This window comes from Camelus dromedarius, chromosome 30 (assembly GCF_036321535.1).
Source record: "Camelus dromedarius isolate mCamDro1 chromosome 30, mCamDro1.pat, whole genome shotgun sequence".
In the NCBI taxonomy this organism is placed as follows: domain Eukaryota; kingdom Metazoa; phylum Chordata; class Mammalia; order Artiodactyla; family Camelidae; genus Camelus; species Camelus dromedarius.
Genome location: NC_087465.1, coordinates 10246816 through 10268761, shown reverse-complemented (window position 1 = coordinate 10268761; position 21946 = coordinate 10246816). Strand labels below are relative to the sequence as shown.

At 40.9% G+C, this 21946-nt stretch overlaps 1 protein-coding gene and 1 long non-coding RNA gene across 3 annotated transcripts in view; one reads left to right on the top strand and one right to left on the bottom strand.

The window, feature by feature from the left end:
• The window catches only part of CPA6 (carboxypeptidase A6), a 181278-nt gene that overhangs the window by 43954 nt on the left and 115378 nt on the right, over positions 1–21946 (top strand). The window lies entirely within an intron of this gene.
• LOC135319677 (uncharacterized) overlaps positions 16989–21946 on the bottom strand; it is a 136133-nt gene continuing 131175 nt past the window's right edge. For both annotated transcript variants that reach the window (XR_010378478.1, XR_010378479.1), the window contains one exon: positions 16989–17299. This is a non-coding gene — a long non-coding RNA (uncharacterized LOC135319677). The remainder of the gene's footprint in view (positions 17300–21946) is intronic.

Genomic DNA, 21946 nt, shown 5'->3' with positions numbered 1-21946 from the left:
CCTGTTAAAAAGCAAAAAGCCAAAAAAAAAAAAAAAAACAAAACTCAGCTAATCATACCATTGACATAGAAGTAGAATGTTCACACCTACTTGAAAGCACTGCAATTTAAGAATGTGGCTTTTAGCAGGGAAATAAGATTTTGATGATCTTAAAGTGACCAATACCTTGATCCCTGCCAAAGGAGCAAATGGGTTTCAGAGCAAAGATGCCCTGCAGCATTAGGGTTATAAGCAGGTGAGGCACCGGTGGTGTGATCTGAGGGTTTGCACAAAGCCCCCCTCCCTAAACCCCACAAACGTCTCTCAAGTCAAATAACACTAGATTCTTACTGCACACACAAAATAGGTTGCCCCTGAATGCCGGAGAGAAGGGTCCCGCAGAAGTGCTGAGTGAATTAGAAAGTTAGATCCTCTGCACTGAAAATGAGTGGGTCAGAGTGAGTTTTGATGGAATAGGGGAGGGGTGAGATGACCAAGCTACCAGGGTGGTGAGAACTGAATTAGAAGAATTTAACTAGAATTTAAATTGTGAGGGATGATGGGATGAGTAGAAAAAGGGGGCAAAGGTACCTCCAGCAGGTGCAGGTCGCCAGCAGAGCTCCCAGAACTGCAGGCAGGCATCCCCTCTGTTGTGCTGAATGGAAGGTCCCAGCAGGAGTGAGGAGGGCAACCAACCCAGCGATGGGGTAGACTCTGGTGGGAAAGCACCTAGAGCCAGTATCAATGTGGCTGCACCTTTGTTTGAAAGCTTTAAAGGGTCAGTAAACCCGTGAAGAGAATCAGTCATACAGTCTCTATCCTTATTCAGAAGACTTTAGCTAAAGTCAGATTCCTTGAGGAGAAAGACATTTGTGTCTTCTGCCTCCACCTAGTGTCTTTGATCAACACCAGACCCCCAATGCCTCAAATAGTGCCTGCTGCACAGGAGGCATTTAATACACCTCTGTTAAATTAATTTTGCTGAATTAAGTCCACTGCATTCCATGTGAGCGCTACAGTGTTACTGTTTTCTGAGGATAAAAGTAACAAAGCCATTGAAAGACATTACAAAATAAAAATAATGCAGCCTTGAACATTCGAATCCAAATTTTAAATGAACTGTTTTCTATCCTAGAGTAAGCAAATTTGAACATCCTTTATTTCGTCCCTTCAGAATCGGGTTTTAATGCTGCCAGATAGAGTAAGAGAGGAGGGACGATACAAGAAAAACAAGACCAGAGAACTCAGCCCTGGCATCATATCCCTGCTGCTTTTATTGAGCAGAAGTTGCTGTCTCCTTCTTCCTTTTCCACAGTTCATCTTTTTGTATTTCTCTCTGGGCTACATTTGATTACCCTAAACCTGCAAATCACATCTAGTTGCAGTGTTCCTTACTGCAGCGTTTGCTATAGCTCCCAAGTCGCTGTCATCCACAACTTTTGAAACTCACTTTGTTACATAAAAACTTGATTTAAAAAAAAAAAACAGTAAAATAATACCTTCCTTTGTAGTGCCTAAAGCATTCCTATAAGTTTAAAGCAAGCAAGTTACTTAGGGCATATTTGTTCAGAGAAGACTCTGATTTCTCATTTCATCAATGTTAAAAGCAGAACATCAATTTATGGGACTTACAATAAAGCATCATGACTGGGTTCCGAGAAGGACTTCAGACTGGTTGGTACCTAGGTTAATAGCACTTTAACTATGACACTTTTTAAATAAAATAGAAATTTCTCTGGCTTTTGCCTCTGTATTTTCCTGTTGGGCCGCAGCTCCCTGACAAACCGCTGTTCAGGAATTCCGGGAGACCCCTGGGGTGCTGGGGAGCCTTGCATGAATTTGACTTGATGCTGGAGGTAGAGTAAAAAGGGCTTGATGATGGATAGGATGAGTTAGAAAGATAAAAGAAAGGATGACTTCTAGGTAACAAGCGTGAGGACCTAGATAGAAAGTGATGCTATTTAGTGAAATTTAAAAAAAAAAAAAAAAGGGCAAATGAACTGCTTTGGGTTGCACAGAAATATGAAAGGGTGGTCTAGACAACTTGCCGGTAACAGAACATTTTGCACTAGAATTGGAATGAAGATATGAGTTCAAAGAGAAAAAGGATATAAAATATCCCACTGTTAAATGATTCTTGGATTCCTTTAGATACATCTTAAAATGTGATGTATTTTAAAAATGTCCATATTTATAATACACCAGAACTATATCCACTGTAGCTATTTAAACTTATGAAAATATTTGACAACAGCTTTAAAACCTGTGATGAGCTAGTTCTTCAAAATTTTTAGTGTATAATTGAACAAAAAATGTTTGAAGACTACTGCAGAAGAAAATCAAGATAACAGTCAAGCCTGCATGAAGACGATCTGATGTCAAATGGTTTTCTCACCACTAGCAAAGTAAAAGCTTTTTCCAAAGCCTCCTGTTTCCGCAGCAAACCACGCACTGGTGGGTTTCAGATTCAAGGACATCATATCCTTTAGTTGACTGGCAGAGCTGGTGCCACATATATATATATATATATATATATATATATATATATTATATATGTTTTTTATATAAATTTATTTGTATATTTTATTTATATATGTAAGTAAAAAGTATGAGACCAGAATGAAGATATATAAGGAGAGAGCAGTATTCAATCTTGTTTCATATATTTTTACACTTCAGGCATCTCAGCCTAATTCTTAATCATTTCAATTAGCATCACCAATAAACCCTATGAAACACTAGCTGATATTAAGAAGCCAAAATGCTGTGACTCTGCGAGTTTTACACAGATGTGCGCAGCAACGTGATGCCCCTGAGAAGGGCCTTTGTGAAGAGCATCTCTTGCCAAGTGAGCTGCAGTATCGAAGTAGGGTTGCCTAACAAGGAAGACAAAAAGCTGTCAGAGCCCAGGATCAGGGGGAAGGTACCAAGTTTACAAATGAATGAAAGATAAATGTGCAGGCTGATTTTAATCCCCCCAAAATATTTAATGAGTGCCTGTTATGAGCTGGAGGACACCATCGTGCACTAGGAGCAAGACTGAGCTTTTCAAGGCTGACCACATGAGAGTGCATTTTAAAAAACAGGTCTGGGATCCACAGGAACTGTAAACATCGATCAGAATAAGAACTCACATCAACGTACAGAAAAATACTGTTTTTCCTCCAAAATAAAACTGAAGATACCCCTGGCACCATCAACTTGGGTTATAAAAAGAACAAAGATGGTAAAACATACGTGATTTTGTGTTTATGTATGTAGTGGAGATGAATTTTTTTTTTTTTAGTTCAAGGGAGGTGCTTTTTTTATTGCAATACAATTAACATATAACGTTATATTAGTTTCAGGTGTTTAACGTAATGATTGGCTATGTGAATATACTGTGAAATATGCCCATAATAAGTCTAGTTAACATCCGTTACCACACAGAGTTATGAATTTTTTTCTTGTGATAAGAACTTTTTAGATCTACTCTCTTAGCAACTTTCAAATATTCAATACAATATTATTAACTATGGTCACCATGCTATACATTACATCACTGTGACTTACTTATTTTAAAATTGGAAGTTTGTCTCTTTTGACTACCTTCACCCATTTCACCCACCCCAAACCCCTACCTCTGGCAACAATTAATCTGTTCTCAGTATCTATGAGCTTGTTTGTTTGTGGGGGTTAGATTCCACATACACATGAGACCATACACTATTTGTCCTTATCTGTCTAACTTGTCTAACCTAATTTATTTAGCATATTGCCCTCAAGGTCCATCGATGTCACAAATGGCAAGATCTTTTTTCTGACTCAGTAATATTCTATTGTGTATGTGTGTATTTTCTTTATCCATTCATCCATCAATGGACACTTAGGTTGCTTCTACATGTTGGCTATTGTATATAGTGCTGCAATGAACATGTGAGTGCTTTTATCTTTTTGAGTTAGTGTTTTCTTTTCCTTTGGATAAATACCCAGTAGTAGAATTGCTGGCTTATATGGCCATCCTATTTTTAATTTTTTGAAGAAACTCTGTACTGTTTTCCGAAGTATCTATACAAATTTACATTCCTGCCAATAATGTACATGGGTTCTCTTTTCCCTACATCCTCACCAAAACTTATTTCTTATTTTTTTTTATAATAAACATCCTAACAGATATGAGGTGATCTGTCATTGTGGTTTTGATGTACATTTCCTTGATGATTAGTGGTGTTCAGGACCATTTCATGTACCTGTTGGCCAACTGCGTGTCTTCTTTGAGAAAATGTCTATGCAGATCCTCTACTCATTGTTAACTTAACTGTTTTTCTGCTGTTGAGTTATATTCTTCTTTATTTATTTTAGATGTGAATCTCCCAACAGATATATGATTCGTAAATATTTTCTCTCATTTGATCAGTTGCCTTTTCATTTGGTTCATGGTTTCCTTTGCTGTGCCAAAGCTTTTTAGCTTGATATAGTCCGACTTGTTTATTTTTTACTTTTGTTGCCTTTGCTTTTGGTGTCAAGTCCAAAAATCATTGCCAAGACCAATGTCAAGGAACTTATCACTTATGTTTTCTTTTAGGAGTTTTACAGTTTCAGATCTTATATTGAAGTCTTCAATCCATTTTGAGTTTGCTTTTGTGTGTGGTGTAAGGCAGTGGTCTAGCTTCATTCTTTTGCATGTGGCTGTCCAGTTTTCCCAACACCATTTATTGAAGTGATTATCCTTTCCCTATTATATATTTTTGGCTCCTCTGTCGTAAATTAATTGACAATATATGCATGGTAAGATGCCTCCAGCTTTGTTTTTCTCTCTCAAGATTGTTTTGTCTAGTGCAACACACAAATTTTAGGTTTGTTATAGTTCTGTGGAAAATGCCGTTGGAATTTTGATAGGGGTTGCATTGAATCTGTAGATTGCTTTGGGTAGCATGGACACTTTATTATTTATTGTTTCAATCTATAAGCATGGGATATCTTTACATTTATTTGTGTCTGAGTTCATTCATCAATGCCTTACAGTTTTCTGTGTACAGATCTTTCGCCCCCTTGATTAAATTTATTCCTAGGTATTTTATTCTTTTTGATGCAATTGTAAATGGGATTGTTTACTAAACTCTTTCTGACAGTCTGTTGTTAGTGTATGGAAACACAATAAATTTTGTGTATTGATTTTGTATCCTGCAACTTTACTGAATTTTATTAGTTCCAACAGCTTTAATATCATGTTATCTGTAAATAGTAACAGTTTACTTCTTCATTTCCCACTTGTATTTCTTTTATATCTTTTTCTTGCTTAATTGATCTGTCTTGGATTTCCAATATTACGTTAAATCAAAGTGGCAAGAGTGAGCATCCCAGTCTTTTTCCTGATCTTAGAGGAAAAGTATTTTACCATTGAGTATGAGGGCAGCTGTGGGCTTGTCATATACGGCTTTTACTGTGTTGAGATACAGTCCCTCTATACCTGCTTTGTTGAGAGCTTTGTATCATAATGGATGTTGAATTTTGTCAGATGCTCTTCCTGTGTCTATTGAGATGACCTTACAATTTTTAGTCTTATTTTGATGAGGATGATGTGGATATCACATTAGCACATTCATGTGGTATATCACACTGATGTGTGGATCATAAACCATCCTTGCATCTTTGGAATAAATCCCACTTCATCATGGTGTATGATCCTTTTAATGTATTATTGAATTTATTTTGTTAATATTTGGTTGAGGAATTTTGCATCTTTGTTGGCCTCTAATTTTCTCTTCTTGTGGCATCTTTGTCTGGTCTTGGTATCAGAGTAATGCTGGCCTCATGAAATGAGTTTGGAAGTATTCCCTCCTCTTCTGTTTTTGTAAGAGTTTTAGACGAATTGGAATTAATTATTCTTTAAATGTTTGATAGAATTCACCAGTAAAGCCATCTGATCCTGGACTTTCGTTTGTTGGGAGGTGTTTGATTACTGATTCCATCTCCTTGCTAGTAATCAATCTGTTCAGATTTTCTTTTTCTTAATGATTCAGTCTCAATATGTGGTTTGTTTCTAGAAGTTTATCCATTTCTAGGTTGTCCAATTTGTCAGCATCTAATTGTTCATAATAGTCTCTTATGATCCTTTATATTTATGTGGAATCAGTTAAAATGTCTCCTCTTTAGTTTCTGACTTTGAGTCGTCTATTTTTTTTTTAATTTGTGAGTCTAGCTAAAGGTGCTCCAATTTTGTTTATTTTTTCAAAAACAACAGCTCTTAATTTTATTGATCTTTTTATTATCTTCCTAGTTTGTTGTATTTATTTCCATTCTTTGTTATTTCTTTCCTTCTAATAACTTCGGGCTTTATTTGTTCTTTTTTTAGTTCCTTGTGTTGTAAAGTTAGGTTGAGATTTTTCTTGTTTCTTGCTGTAGACATTACATGTATGAATTTCCCTCTTATAACTGCTTTTGCTGCATCTTGCAAATTTTGCTATGTTGTATTTCCATTTTCATTTGTCTCGATGTGCTTTTTGATTCTTCTTTTGATTTTTTTTCTTTGAGCCATTGGTTGTTCCATAACATGTTGTTTAATCTCCATATATTTGTTAACTTTCCAATTTTTTTTAAATTGATTTCTAGTCTCATACCATTGTGGTTGGAAAAGAGGCTTTATATAATTTCAGTCTTAAATTTGTTCAAACTTGTTTTGTACCCTAACATATGATCTGCCCTGGAGAGTGATGTTCACTTGAGAAAGAAATTGTATTTTGTTGCTTTTGGATGAAATACTCTGTATATGTCTGTTTAAGTCCATGTGGTCTAACGTGTTACTCAAGGGCAGTGTTTCCTTACTGATTTTCTGTCTGGGTGATCTTTTCATTGGTGAAAGTGGAGTATAAAGCCCCTGCTGCTGTGGTGTTGCTGTCTGTTTCTCCCTGTAGGTCTGTTACTATTTATTTTATATATTTAGGTGCCTCTATGTTGAGTGAAAAAATTTACAAATGTTATAGCCTCATGCTAGAGTGACCCTTTATCAAAATGTAATGACTTTTTCTGTCTCTTATTACAGTTTTGTCTTGAAGTCTGTTTTGTCCGACATAGGTATAGCTCTCCCAGATTTCTGTTTGTTTCCATTTCCATGGAGCATCTTTTCCTATCCCCCACTTTTAGTCTGTGTGCGTCCCTATACTGAAGTGAGTCTCTTGTAGGCAGCATATAAATGGGCCTTGTTGTTTTATCCATTCAGCCCCTTTATTTCTTTTGATTGGAGGGTTTAGTCTATTTACGTTTAAAGTAGTTATTGGCAGGTATATACTTGCTGCCATTTTGTTCATTGTTTCCTGGCTGCTTTGTCCTTCATCTGTTCCTTTCTTCTTCTCTTGCTGTCTTCTTCTGTGACCACTTTCTGTAGTGGTAGAGGCTTATGTTCTTTCTCTTTGCCTTGTGTGCCTACTCTAGGTTTTTACTTGCAGTTACTATGAGGCTTACATAAAAATAAAACTTTTGTTGATAACAGTCTATCTTAAGTTGATAATAACTTAAGTTTGCATTCTAAAGCTCTTCAAAGAGGATGATTTTAATAATATGTAAATATGTAAAAAAATTGTGCATGATCAGTGCCAGCTGAACTCAAATATTGCAGAGCTTTCTGTATGTGCAGAATAGCACTGTGTCAATAGAAATAAAAGCAAAAATACACAAATGGGACCTAATTAAACTTATAAGCAAAGGAAGCCATGAGCCAAAAAAAGAAAAAAAAAAACCAGTATAGGATATTCACAGAACTCTGAGTAGTTCAGTAGTTCTGAAATGCAAGTTATAAGACTGGGAACAGGAAGAGATGAGCCTGTAGGGATGGGTGAGGGCAACAAACTCTAAGAGGACACGTATATTTCATTAATGACCTATGGGAGGTTTAGCACTTGCCAGGTACTGCCAGAAGAGTTTATCTGTATTAATTCTTCTAATATCTACCACAGCCCAATATGATAGGCACTGTTATTTTCATTTTAAAGATGAGGAAACTGGAGACTAGAAAGGTTAAGTAACATGTCCAGAATTACACAGCTTGTCAGTGGCAGAACTGGAACTCAGACCCAAGTTTTTTGGATTCTAAAGCTCATATTCAAACTTTATTGCCTGCACGCTTGAGGATTACTGCTTTAGCAAACAGAGCCCCACTGGAAGTTCTAGAACAAGAAGAATGGTGCATGTGAAAACAGAGCTTTGGAAAGAAAAAACGAGAGGCTATAAAGAAGCAAGAAAACCAGAAAGGTGAAAATCTCAATAAATTTGGACTTTGTTGTTTAGGCAATGAGAAACCACGGTGTACGTGATTAATTTGAAAATTCATTTATAATCATAAAAATATTTTCAAAATAGTTTTCTACAAACTGTATTTTCCATTTTTCCAGTCTCCATAGTTGGAGATATTTATCCTGACTGTTTCTTGAGAGATCTGTTCCTATGTCATTTTTTTCATCCCGCTGGTGTCATGCTATTCAATGTCAGCAGTGGAAATTGAGGGCAGAAAATAGGAAGTTACAACTGCATACAGAGAATCAGTCATGTACAGTCCTGAAGATCTCAGCTGTACACAGACGTGCCTATTAAGGAATCCAGAAGAGAAAGTAATGGAATAAAAGCTTGGCACACTTTTAACCGGAATTGTTTTCAGGTGTTGTGGTATCTGGTTTTGTTTAGTTTCCCTGAGAAGAAATAAAAATCTTGTAAAACAAAGCCACAAAAATGGCACTGATAGTCTGTTTGAACTTTAAAAGTGAAACCTTTGCTGAGCTTTTTTGGCAGAAGAACAAGCAGTTTTTACTTCAGAAGTAAGGAGATAAGTTGCTTAGGATGTATTGTGTTACTATGATCATTTTCTTTCTGTTTTCCCGCTTGCTGGGTGGGACCTATGTGATTTGGGGTTTAGTGTGCAATACGCCAAGTCGTTGAGTGTAAGGCTCCTTTTCTGTTTTTTAACATGTGACAGGATGCGTCCATAGTTACCCAACTACAACCAGAGTCATAGTATCTCCTGATATGACAGCTGGTGTTACATCTTAATTCCCAGCTGAGAGGGACCCCTCCACTGGGTGTCATGCTCTGGACCTCATCCAACTGCACCCTCATCCTACTCAAAGTGTACCCTTTCCATTGACTGTTTTGGGAATCCAGGACCCTGGAATTCATGCTCAAACTGCCTCCATCCCACCTCTAAGGCCTGCATAAGTTTTGCCAGCCCAACACCCAAGTGGTAGGAAGGGCATGTATTTGTGTAGGCTGCACGTGGAGCGTGGCTCTGCAGACTGGGGTACCCGTGAGGCAGGAGTAGGAGAAGGCAGCAGGCTAGGGGTCAACTCTCTCTGTGCTGCTGTGGGTGGGCACGGCACCACACGGCATCTTAGAATTGTACATTTGAACCTGGACCTCCAGGCTGTTGGGAAGGTATGCCTGTCGAGGGAAGAGGAGAAAACATTTTATCCTCTTATTATCTTGATGTATGACTTTTAATATTTACAGATTTGGGATGGGAGGGGTCTCCTTTACCCTCTTAACCCAGGCCCATCAAACGTTAGGGGAGGCCAGGGTTGACATCTGACTTGAAACCACTGAATCAGACTCTCTGACCTTGGAATGTGGAGTGATGTGTGGCAGCCTTCATTTCCTCTGACTGTGTGAACTGGGAACATTCCAACTTAGGAACTGAATTCCGTCAACAGTAGGACCATCAGTTGTAGTCTGTGAACTTCTGGAATGAGAACTTTAAAGGAGCCCTGGTTTCTGTTCTAGCCAAGTCTTGGCTGCTCAACCTTTCCTTAAATTCTATAGGACAACCCGGCATTCTTCCTGTAAAGGCCTTTTCTTCTTCCTTATTTTGAAAGGGGAGTCCATTACTTGCATCTCATAATCTGTGTTTCTACCTAGACAGTGAGTCTTAACTAATGTATTGCTGAATAGCCCACAACATTATGTTGGAGGCTTTCCATGTCATTTATAAAGACTGTACCTACATCCAGCAGTTCAAAGAGGCCAGCTGGATGGCTCTTACAACTGGCTAATAATAGGCTGAGTGTTATACTACCCAGGCTTAACCAAATCAACTGTGCCTACATGTTGTAACTGAAAAATGATCTTCACTGGTTTTCAATTATTATTTCATCTCTGTTTTATATTTGCCTTGAGATTTAGAGCCTTTTTTCTCTGAGGCAGTGCAGTGTATACACTGGGTTTTATTTTTCAGGTTCCTAATAGAGAACTTTTCATAGGAAGGGCAGGTAATAGGGAGCTGCAACTGCTCTGTCTGGAGAGGTCTAAGGGGAAGCTTTGTCACCAGCAGTGGCCACCAGCCTCACTAGCCCCCTTCTCAGGGGAGAGCCGTCTGACTGCACAAGTTCTCTTTCCTCCCATCATTCTCCTGCTGCCTGTTCTTCTCACCTCAGGGTAACTCAGCTCTAATTGAGAGTTGTCAGGAAACTGATTCCTTCTGAGGATAAGTGGAGGAGAGGAGAGATGTGCCTCTGTGTTACTGACATCCAGTAACTTCCCAACGTGCTCACTGCAGAGCCTTGTGTCCCCTTGAGACACACATTAAAATAACACAACAAAATACTTTATCTTAAGGACCAAATAAGCAATAAGTCATTAGATGCAGGAGTAAATGTTCACTCCTTTAGAATAACTGTGTAGTCTGGGATCTCATTTTTTTAGAGTAACATCACCAGTTATAACTTTGTTCCACAAAATCAAGAGATTAGTGCCAATACCCAAGATGGAGATAGAATTGGGATGGACTGCCCCAGGAAGTTGTTGGTTTCTAGTCACCTCCTGCATTTTTGTAGATGAACTTCCCCCTCATACTCCAAGAAGACATAGAAGCCACCAAGAGATCATTTTCTCACATGCTCATCTTTAACTCGAAACTTCTCTATTGTGCCAGCCACCCTGAACCTCCCTCCTGTCAGAGGGGAGAGCGGAACTCCTTTGGCCCCCTGGCCGCAACTACCTGCCTCCTCCAAGTCCCTCCTCAAAATCATTGCCTGAGAAAGTTGTAGTGGCCCAAAAGGATGGAGGAATGTTCAAGATGGTGATGCTATGCTGAAGGAGTAGAAGTTAAAAGGGTTTGAGTATATCCACACAATGGAATATTATTCAGCCCTAAAAAGGAATGAAATTCTGGCACATGCTACAAAATGGGTGAAACTTGAAGGCATTTTGCTGAAGTAAAATAAGCCAGGCACAAAAAGACAGACTTTGTATGATTCTTCTTAAATGAAACTCCTAGTGCAGTCAGATTCTTAGAGATAAGAAGTAGAATGGTGGTTGCTAGGGGCTGGGGAGGAGGGGATACAGGCAGTTGGTGTTTTTTCTCTCTACCCTCACTTGCTCTGTTTCAGATTTCCCATGTCTCAGAAATGTTTAGAATGTATTCCCTGTGCTATAAAATTATTGTAGCCAAAAACTCTTGTAGTTTTACCCCAGATTCTCTTATGCTGTAATAGAGGAGTCTTCGTGTTGGGATGGGTCATGGTGATGTGAAGTTCCCGTGGGTCCCAAAGGGCTCATTGGATGCTTGAGCTTTGAGGGGTCCAGTTAGGGGGGCGAGCCCCTAAGGTAGGCTGCAGAAACCATAGGAGTAAGGTGCTTCCTGCAACCTGAAAAGGATAACTTTTAAAGAAATCCCTTTGCTCAGCTCAGATCATACCATTCCTCTGCTTAAAACCCTCTGGTCACTTCCCCTCTGCTTCAGATTAAAAGCCAAAGTCCTTCCAATGGCCGTCAAGGACCTGCCTATCTGATGCCTCCTTCTGTTCCCCCTGGCTCACTCCTTCCAGTCACACTGGGCTCCTCATTATTCATTCATCACCAAGCACCCTCTCACGTCTCAGCCTGTGCATTTGGCCTTGCTTTGCCTGGAGCATTCCTCCCACAGGGGTCCACATGGCTTTCTCATTAATCTCCATCACGTCTTCACTCAAGTGTCACCTCCTCACTTACACCTGCCTTGACCACCATATTTAAAATTTGCAGCCCCTCCTCTGGCACTCCCTCTAAAGCTCCCCTGCCTCCTGCTCCCCAGAGTGGTTCTCACCATCTTGCAGACTGGATGGTTTACTTACTTATTATGTCTGAGTATTTCCTCACTGACAGAGGTCAGAGAGTTTTTTAAATTTTTGACCATTGCTGTTTCCTCTTTGCTTAGAACAGTGTGTGGCGTGTGGTACCTGAATGAAGTCTTGAAGAAATTACTAAGTAAAAGAATGAACTAGTGTTTGCTCCCTAGAATGGTTAGGAATCATACCGCTATACAAAAAGCTCTCTCGCTTTAGGATGGGATTATATTATGTGGAAGCTGTGTAGGTCCACTGTGGTTCCAGAATTCTGCAGCAACCAAAGCATGTTAATTCAGATGACTGGCAATAGTACTCATGCCAAGATCACGAAACTCTCAAAGTGAAACGTGACAAAATAAACCCAACCTTCCCAGAAAACCCACATGCTCTGGGAAGCTAATGGCATCAAGTCACCATATCCATTGCAATTGTACAATGCTATGAACACAAAAGGCAGCCTGGCATTTGCTGCTGCACATAAGAGCAGAAGAGGGCAGAGAGCGTTCCATCATTACAATTCACTGAACTGCAATTTTTAACCCTTGCTATGCGCCTAACACGACACTGGCAGTTAAGATCATCTAAACCTCACCACCCTACTTCTTCAGAGAAACCTGAGGCTCAGAGAAGTCATCTTCCCAAATTTATATTGCTGTGGGATTCAACTTAGGTTTTCTGAACCCAGCCTCCAAAGCCCTTCCATTATGCTCCACTGCCTGTATAAATAATAAAATCATTTTGGTTTTGCTGACCCTGAGCTAGATTTGAAATTACCAATTCTCAATAACCACTTTCTACCTGGATTATTAAAACACTGACAGCAGCAATGAAACTTTTCCACAGTAGAGGGAAATGATATTTTAAAGGTTGCTATCTTTTCCAATTCATTTTCTTGAAGATCATCTTGGCTTATCACTGGGGAAAATCTCCCAGTAATAAAAGAAATGCAATGAAAAGAAAAAGGCAATGTATCATAAAATGTGCTTTGCATCTGGATAACAGCATGATTTATTTATTACTGATGATAAATGTGAAAATAAATTGTTTTTGTGGAATTCATGAATAGCACAGTTTTGGTAATGTGAAGTCCTGCCTCTCGCTTTCAGTTGGTTGAATACCTTGTTGAGATGTAGAGAAGGACCTCGGGGCAGCTTTACAAATATAATTAGGTTTGTAGTTTATTAAAGTGTAGATTCAAAGTTCTCCAATAGATAATATATTTTCAATAATAATCCAGGTGCCAAGAGACTCTCTGAAAGAAAATGGGGAAAAAAAAGTGATAATTTTTTTTAGTGTGCATCAGAGGAGAAAGAATTATCAGTCTTAGAACAGCCATTATAACTTAATTGATCTCATTTTTTTCCAAGATAAACTAGATCCTCAGTGACTCAACTAATTTTAATTGAAATAAATAGGCTGGCAGACTCCTTCCCCACCTTAGGTAGTGCTCAGTTACACATGTATCGCATTGCCTTGTACCTTAATTAGCAATTTCTTTAGTTTGAGTGATGACTGTCAGTCATAATCTAATCAGGGGATCTCAGCATCCCCTGATAACTGGGATAATCTGAATTTGAACTCTATTACACATCTGCTTCCATGTGGCAGGGAGAATCCTAGGCTATTAAGTGCAAAAAGTAAAGCCTGGATGTCTGAAGCATAAAGAGTGAGGGGTGGGGGGTGCAGGAGGAGCCTGGAGAGGAAGGGCAGAGGCCAGTTGGGATAGGGTTTTGCAGGTCATGCTAAGATTTTGTGAATTTTGCTTTTCTGTGAGTGGAAAGATACTGAAGAGTTTAAAGCAAAGAGGGACAGAATGCCATTTGCATTATTTAAAAATTGGTTTGCCTGCTTTGTGGAGAGCCATTTGAAGGGGAGCAAGATGGTAACAGACCGGTTAGGAGGCTGAGAAAGCAGACAAGACAGAGATGGAGGAGCAGGGAGCAGTGGAGGGAAGAGAGCAAGAGTCAAGATCTGTATTAAAAGGAGAATGGATGAGACTTGGTAATGGATGGCTTCTGGCTTGGAGGGGGGCATTTTTAGTATCACCTAACAAAATGGAGACATGGATTTGAGGGAAAGATTAACATCATTGTTGGATGTTACATTTGAGATGTCTGGGAAACACCCAGGAAGAGATAATTAGATATACAGCCAGATATGTGAGCAAGAACTAGTAAGAGAGAACTGATGCAGAGATCAATTTAGGGGAATCGTCAGTATACAGGCATGTCGGAGTGATGGGACTAGGTGAGGTTGCCTCGGGAAGGAGCTGGGGAGTGAGAAGGGAGTGAGGCCCTGAGAAACGACAGACATTTAGAGGCAGGTGCAGGAGGCTGATCCACAGGGAAATCTGATGTATGAGTTATGCCAACATTGCTATTTCTTTAACAGCGAGTGTTACACACCTCACTAGGTGCTGGGCGTGCCAGGGTGAGCTAGAACTAACGCCTGACCCTAGAAGCCGGCACTGCAGCCAGCGAGACAGCCAAGGAAAGAACGTGTTACAGTCCAATGCTGCATATGTAATTAACGGGCGTGCAAGACACAAATGTAATGCACAAGCACGGGCTGGAAGTGCCGTGGCACCTGGGGGAGACACGGCGTACAGTGGTGCCCTCACTCCGGGTTAGACAGGAAAAGAGGTCAGAGAAGCATTTACAGAAAAGCCCCTTAGCTGGGTGTTACAGGATGAATGGGATGCTTCAGATCAAGGAGGTAGGGAAGGGTTTTCACTGCCAGGGGAACAACAAAGTCAAGAGGGGTTGAGTCCGCACCGCGCTCAGGAAATGGAAGGACTCTGGTGTGGCTCAAAAGTGAGATGGATGAGGAAGTCAGGAGGAGAGAACGCCGGTTCCCACGCAGTTCCCTGTGTGATGGAAAGTTGTGGATGGGGTCTTCACAACCTAGAGCGGTGGCTAGCAGCCCACAGGAACTCAGTAAATTCTGCATTAATGAATTCACAGTCAGATTTACGTTTCACAAAGACCCTACTGGTGGCAGCAGAGAGAGCACATTGGCCTGAGGAGAAAGTAGAGTAGGGGGTCCACCGGGGGAACCAGCTGAGCCATGAGGGAGCACTTGTGTGGAGGCAGGATGGAAAGACAGGTGGGAGGGGAGGTAGAGTGCATGGAAGACTGCAACCATCCTGGGTATGACCACTATTCCACCTAAAAACAATAAAATAAAAACTTTAGAACCTCCAAGATTTAAAGAAACTTTGATGCACCAAATATTTGCTGACGATGGACCAGGGGCGGGGCTGTTTGCTGGAAACACCAGTGAACACAGTGCATCAGGTGTGGACAGAGCCTACCCTTAGCAAGGACGACAGGGGCGGAACAATGATCTTTGCTGTTGACTTATAAAACCAGCACTTCTGATACGTCTTACCTTTTTGAAAAAGTATAGGAGGATCATTGTTTAATTGCTGGATACATTACGCAGGTGCTGGTTGGCTGGTTGGTTTTTTACTTTTTTGTCCTATTTAACAATTCTTTGGTTACTTTTATTCCCCGGCAACATGGGATTATCTCCCAGAGATAGACAATGGTTGATTCCAACACAATCACAAGTCTGTCAACACAAAGGACTTGAGGATTTTTTTTAACCCCTGTGACTTCCTATCATCAAGTATCTTTAAATGTTCTCTTTTTAATTTGTTTTGTTTTATTTACTTATTCTTTCTGGAGGGAAATGGAAGGTGACACCTGTGTTTTTGGCCTCTCTGTATCCCCAGATCGTTCCCCTCTTGGTGTCTTCCTCACCTGGCGTTTGTAACCTTCAAAGCCATTATCACCCATGCTCTTCCAACCCGTGGTCTGAACCTGGAGGTGCCAAATATTTAAGCAAAATAAATCTAGTGATAAGAGGTGGGCAGATGGGAGATCCATGTAGAAGGTGAAGTAGTAGTCTTCGTTGCTTGGTTTTATATTTGAGATGAAAGGAAATGGCACCCCATTGCCTCAGGTTCCCCAGCTCAATCTTCGAGGCCAAACTTCTTGGAAACACTTTGCATAGATTCAGAGAACCAAGTGCAGGGTCATGTCCGTTTGGCTCCGGCGCTCTGTTCTGGACCATTAAGGAACACCCCCAAACTCATAAAGACCATCCTCAAAATCCCAAGGGCCATAGGCCCAGACAGAACCTCATTATTATATGACATTTGACTGTTTTATCAAGAGCCTTCATTTCCGCCCTCACCAGCCCTCCCAAGGCCCTGTTACTTACGTGAGGTTTCTCCATTTTATAGGTGATTAGGCATCAGGGACATTAAAGCAAATGAGCCAAACCGTGAAACCCGTTTTAACGGCCTGAATTCAAGTGTTTTTTTCTCACTCCAAACAGACGGCATAAGGTCAGGTTTACAACCGGGGTCACAGGGTGGTCACATCACCTGGAGTCCCCTGGGTTGTCTGTCACGATGTGTGCTCTACGAGCACTAAATTGTAAATAAGTTAGATTTGGGGCTGATCAGTAGTGATCCGTGTTTCCTGTTCCCTGGCATTTGTGGGGGTATTTGGAGAGGAAGATTGGGATCCTGGAAATAGAAATGTCTGGGACAGAAACCACTTCAAACCAACAGTGTTGATTCAGAGTGATGGGTTTCATAGGGAAGTGGAACGGTTTCTGAAGTCAGGGATGTGAAGATGAGAAAAACATCAGCTCCACCAGCCCTTCTCTTCCAGACTTCCCACCCACCCAACCCCACGCATGGTCGGGGAAGGAGACAAGACTGAATAAATAGGAGTAGTGATCGTTCCTCCAACTGCCTGCCCTTGTGTGCTTCTCTGTTTCCACAGAGACTCGGACGAGGAGGATTCCAGCACACACCCAAACCCATAAGCCCTACGGTAATACCAATACCAAGTGTTTTATGTCCAGGAAGGGAGCCGGATAAGAAATACCCTCAGGGAAAACAGAGCCAAGGATGAACTAAGGGAAAGGTTCTGTACAAAGAGATTTTTTTTATTTTTTTAAAGAATTCTTTTCAGATACTTCCTTGTATCTTTGCCGCCGTGACCTCCTCAGCCCTGTCGCCACGTCTTCCGACTCACACAACGGCAGTCATTTTAAAGTCGGGGATTGCAGAGATTAAACGCTGCTTTTTAACGATGCCATCACAGAGAGCCACACACGGGACCTCCCTGTCATTTCCAGCTTTTCCAGGAACTTGTGAACGGGCATCAGAGCCAGCCTGTGTGATCTCCCGCGAGATGAGACTGAGAGGAGGGCTCACTCGCTTTTCTCCGTGGATCCTGTTTAACGCAGAACAAAAGAATTCTGGCAGAATAAAATGTTATGTTTAATCAGTTTAGAGTAAGGACTTTAAATGTTTTTTTCATGGCCAAAGTAATGAGGTTTCAGAATTAATCTCAAGAGGGATATATATCCTCATGTCATCTCATCAAAATCCACTTCTCCTGCCTCGTAACTGTTATGTATTTCACAGTAGGCATTCCCTCTCTTCAGCTCATTAGAGCAAGTGATATCACAGAAACCAAGCTAACGGTAGGGTCGGATCCCTGTTATCAGGGATTTAACTGCTATTCTACTCGAATGATGGCAGCCGAAAGACTTGCATATGCTTTTTCCCCAGTATCTAATTTTATAAAGTAGGAGCATCTTAGTGCTCTGCTCTCTAGAATGATCAACTTATATCACTGCAATAAGAATTTCCATTGCAACAAAGAAACCTCAGGCACATTGAGAAGACTGCATGGTTGAAAAGACTGCATGGTGGAAACACTCCAGACCATTTCAGGTGTTGGAGAGATTAAACAATAATTCTCTACCATTGTATAACTTTATGACATTCAGAGAATTTGAGCCTACTGGCAGTTCTCTAATGAAGGGTAGCATTCTCCATGTCTTACAGGAAGATCGCAAAGGTGAAATCATTTCCCTCGAGTTTCACAGCAAGTGATTTTTAAAAAGCCAGTACTAGAATCTCAAGTGCAGAAACAGAAAATTAGACGGATCTGGCCACCGATCGCTGTAAGCCCTTGAGGCCGCGGTAGTGTAGAAAAGGAAGAGGGCAGTGTAGAGGTGTCAGAGTAATATCACGATGCCCACAGAGCTCTGTTTCCAGCCACACTTGGAGAAGGACATTGTCACAGAAGGTTGGCATCTGTCCTGTACCAAACTCTTCATCAACTGCCCTCAATTCTGCTCCAACCCACATTATTATTATTACAAGAGGGAGAGGTGTGCAGTGTGGGGCAGGAGGGAAGCCAGGGCGGGGGTTGAGGTCTCTGATGTTTGCCATCAGGAGCCCTCACCTCCTTACATATTCTGTGCCGCACGATACAAATAAAGGCATTCACATTCTAGGAAACCTCCGCTAGTCCAGACTTCCCGAATCTCGTAACATTTTAGATCTGTGTTTCTTCCCAGGATCTGGTCATTCAAATAGCAAAAAGTCTACACCATGCACATGTTATCCACTCAGTGGGGAAAACTGAGTACCTGGCGAGAAGACACTAAGAAATGCCGCCCGTACAAGGTGGTACTGCAAAGTAACAACCTTTATATAATCACAAAGCCACTAAGCGTCATGTAAATTCCTTTTGGGGAGACAAAGAACAGAAGCACATTTTAGATTTTGCCTTTGAACATAGCTGACAACAATTCTTTGACTCTTTGGCTTCTGATGGTTAATTTTAGACTGCTAATATTAACATCCCCTCACCGATTATTCTTCATTAAACTTACTCCTGAGCCACTGTTAAATGTTGAAAATCTGCATCCTCAGAATATTCTTCTAGCAGGCTTTGGCTTGTAGGAGCCTGCAAGATTATTCCCCACTCTGACCCCTGCAGGTTGTCCCTCGTGTACATTAAAGCCCACCAAATTACCCCCAGCACGCATCCCTCTAACCCTCAGTGCAATCTAGGAAAGACAACTGAACAGGTTTTAAGATGGTTTCCTCTAGAAAGGATTTGCATTTTGTCTGCTAGAAAACTAGGGGTAAGTTATGTCACAGGTCAAAGTCCCCCAGAAAATGAACTCTAAAAACACTTCTCTGATTAAATTTGCTCTTCCAAACTTGGGGAAGACCTAGGAGGCTAAAACTTGTCTACAAATGCGAGGAGGGGGACACAGAGTTCTGTCCCAGGGAAGGCTCCACAGGGTCCTGCTTGGTTTCATTTTCTGCATAATTTCTAAAATGTTTTCACACACTACCTTATATCACAAAAATAATATAAGGCATTATTTATGTATTTTGTACCCAACTAGGCTATACATCTCTGAAAGTTCTTCCCTTATGCCTTGTAACGCCTTTCCTTTTTCCTCCCCACCAGGGACTTGCAGGGAATAATTGCTACATAGATAATCTGTCAGATAAACGGTTTATTCTCCCTTGTGGGAACAATTTTCTCAGATTGAGTTCTACTCCTAAACACCACAGGAAGGACTTGTCAAATAATGATTTGACAATAGTATATAGCAAGTCCTTGAGACACGGTGAAGCTAACATCTCACTGTAAGAAATTAATTTAATGGCAAGGTTACATTCTATTGCTTTTTCCCTCTCTGACTTGTGCTAATGGGAGAAGGGGAAATTTTTTAACCTTAGAATGGAAGCCAGTTTCAGAAATTTAGAAGATGGCCGTTTACAGAAAACCAATTTCAATTCAATTCAGCAGACACTTACTGATCCTCCATTACCTATGAGACACCTTGGTAGGCATTCAGGCTCTGGAGAAAATTTCTGTTATAAAGTGAAGTAGATCAGTAAGGCTTTTCAAGACTGTGATTTTCTTTTCTCTCCTATTAAAATAACTGTAGCAGAAAAAAAAAAAAACAAAGAAGAAGAAGAAAGTCATTACTTCTGCCTAATGTTAATCCAGGAGTGAAGTCTAAATCTTCATGTCCTGAGCAAACTGCCACAGGGAGCTTCTTCATGTTGTGAGTACTTTATATTCACAGCTATGAACCATGACCAGAGACGGGAGACTCCATTTAGCTCTCTAGAGTATTCTCTGCCAGGTTGTCTCTTATTTATTGCTTTTTAATGAAATTCTTCATGTGCATCAAAACACAATCTTTCAACAAAGGAAATACAGCTCAGACTTTTTTAATATTGAATCTACAGGTGAACATTAATTTTTCCAGATGAGAATACTTAATGGATTATTTTGGGCTCGTGCATGAGATTTTTTTTTTTAAATAAGTGAACATCCTATTACTCACTCTTCGACAAGACACAAGCTTTCAGAAAATTCAGCAAATATTTTAAATTATCCTATTTTTCTCACCGATGTGAGCTGAGTCTTAGCCACTGAGTACTGTAAACCTTCCCTTCTGAAAGCACAGTTTTTTAATCTGCCATCAAAATTAAAGGGGTGTTTTAAAGAATGGTATTCAGGGAGGAAAGAAGGAATGTCAATATGTGTTTTCCCAGCCATGAAGACTTTAACAGTAAATTTAGTTATTCTATTGGTTTTTCCTTATCTCATTCCTTAAAAAAAAAAAAAAAGCCAAAGTAAGTACAATTACTGTCATAATGCAGCGTGCTCTTGGTTGCAAGTGGGAGACAAATGACTCAAACTGTCCTGCACAATAGAGAAAAGTTTTCCACGATGTGTCAGGAAGTCCAAAGGAAGGACATGCTTTCAGGTGGGGTGATTCCACAGGATCTCTGGAAACCCAGGTCCTGTCTCTCCCCTCCGCAGGGTGCAGAGTCTGCTTTACTCTCGAGTAATTACTTACTCCCTTCAAAATTACAGGCTGCCAGGCACAAGCAGGCTTGCACATTGTTCATGTTCAACAAGAGAGAATCTTCTATTTCCCTCCAACTGGGGAATACCAATCCTTCCCTTAAATCTGATTGGGCCAATTTATAGCACATGTCTCTCTCCAGACTAACAAGGTTGCCAGGGGATAGCCAGGCTCTCATTGGCTGATCCACACTTATTTCTGAAATGAGGATGAAATGTGTATCTGAGCAAATCAGTCCTGCTGGAGTTTAAGGAGGGGAAATGGAATTTAGGAGGGACAGCCAGAAGCATCCAAAGGGCTCGGCGTCAAGTGCCCGTGCTCCCTGCTTGAGAATTTGCCGCTGGTGACTGTATCTGGTGCTGCTGCTCCTGACACTGCAGACTCGTTGATCTTGTTCTTTGTCTCAAGTGCAAACTCCCAACGATGAGATCTGGCTGCATCAGCTGTCATTCGCTGGCTGGGAGAGTGAGCCCGCCGGGCAGGACTCACTTGTCATTCCACCCAACCGCCCACCGACTGCCTTTCAGTTAGGTGTAGTCCCAAGGGAAGGAGTTAGGCGACACCAAGCAGAGGACACCTGGAAGGGAGACTACAGCCCAGGAGATTTGCTACAAGCAGCTTCCTCTTGAGAGAATCCTCTTCATTCTTCCATTCAACAGATTAGAAAAGGCGAGAACATGGAGCACTGAGTTGATGCCGTCAGGAATCCTCAAAGTATAAATAAAGTGAAAAAATGCTGAAAATGCCTAAATGTCATAATAATATCAAACATTTATAATATCTCTGACTATGTGTCAGGTATTATTCTAAGCCCTTGACTTGAATACTCATTCAGCCTTCACTCATTTAATCGTCCGTGAACTAAGTACAAGTCTCCGCAATCCACAGAGAGAGGGACGGAGGCGCAGAGAGGTTAAACAGCTGGGCTAAGGCCACAGAGACGGTGCTGGCACCTCGCGTCCAGAGGGTGATCCTACCACCCTGTCGTCTGTTCTAGTAGATAACTGGGCTTTGTAGAAAGAAAGAAGAGGAAGCTTCCAGGTGCCACACACTTGTTAGGGGTAGAGTCAGGGGTACGAAGCTAAAGAAGAAAGGAAGAGCTGATGCCTTGCGGTCTGGGAGTTGGGACTATGAAAAGGAGCCCTCCAGCTGAGGCCGGGTTCCAGTGCCTGCTGTGCGCA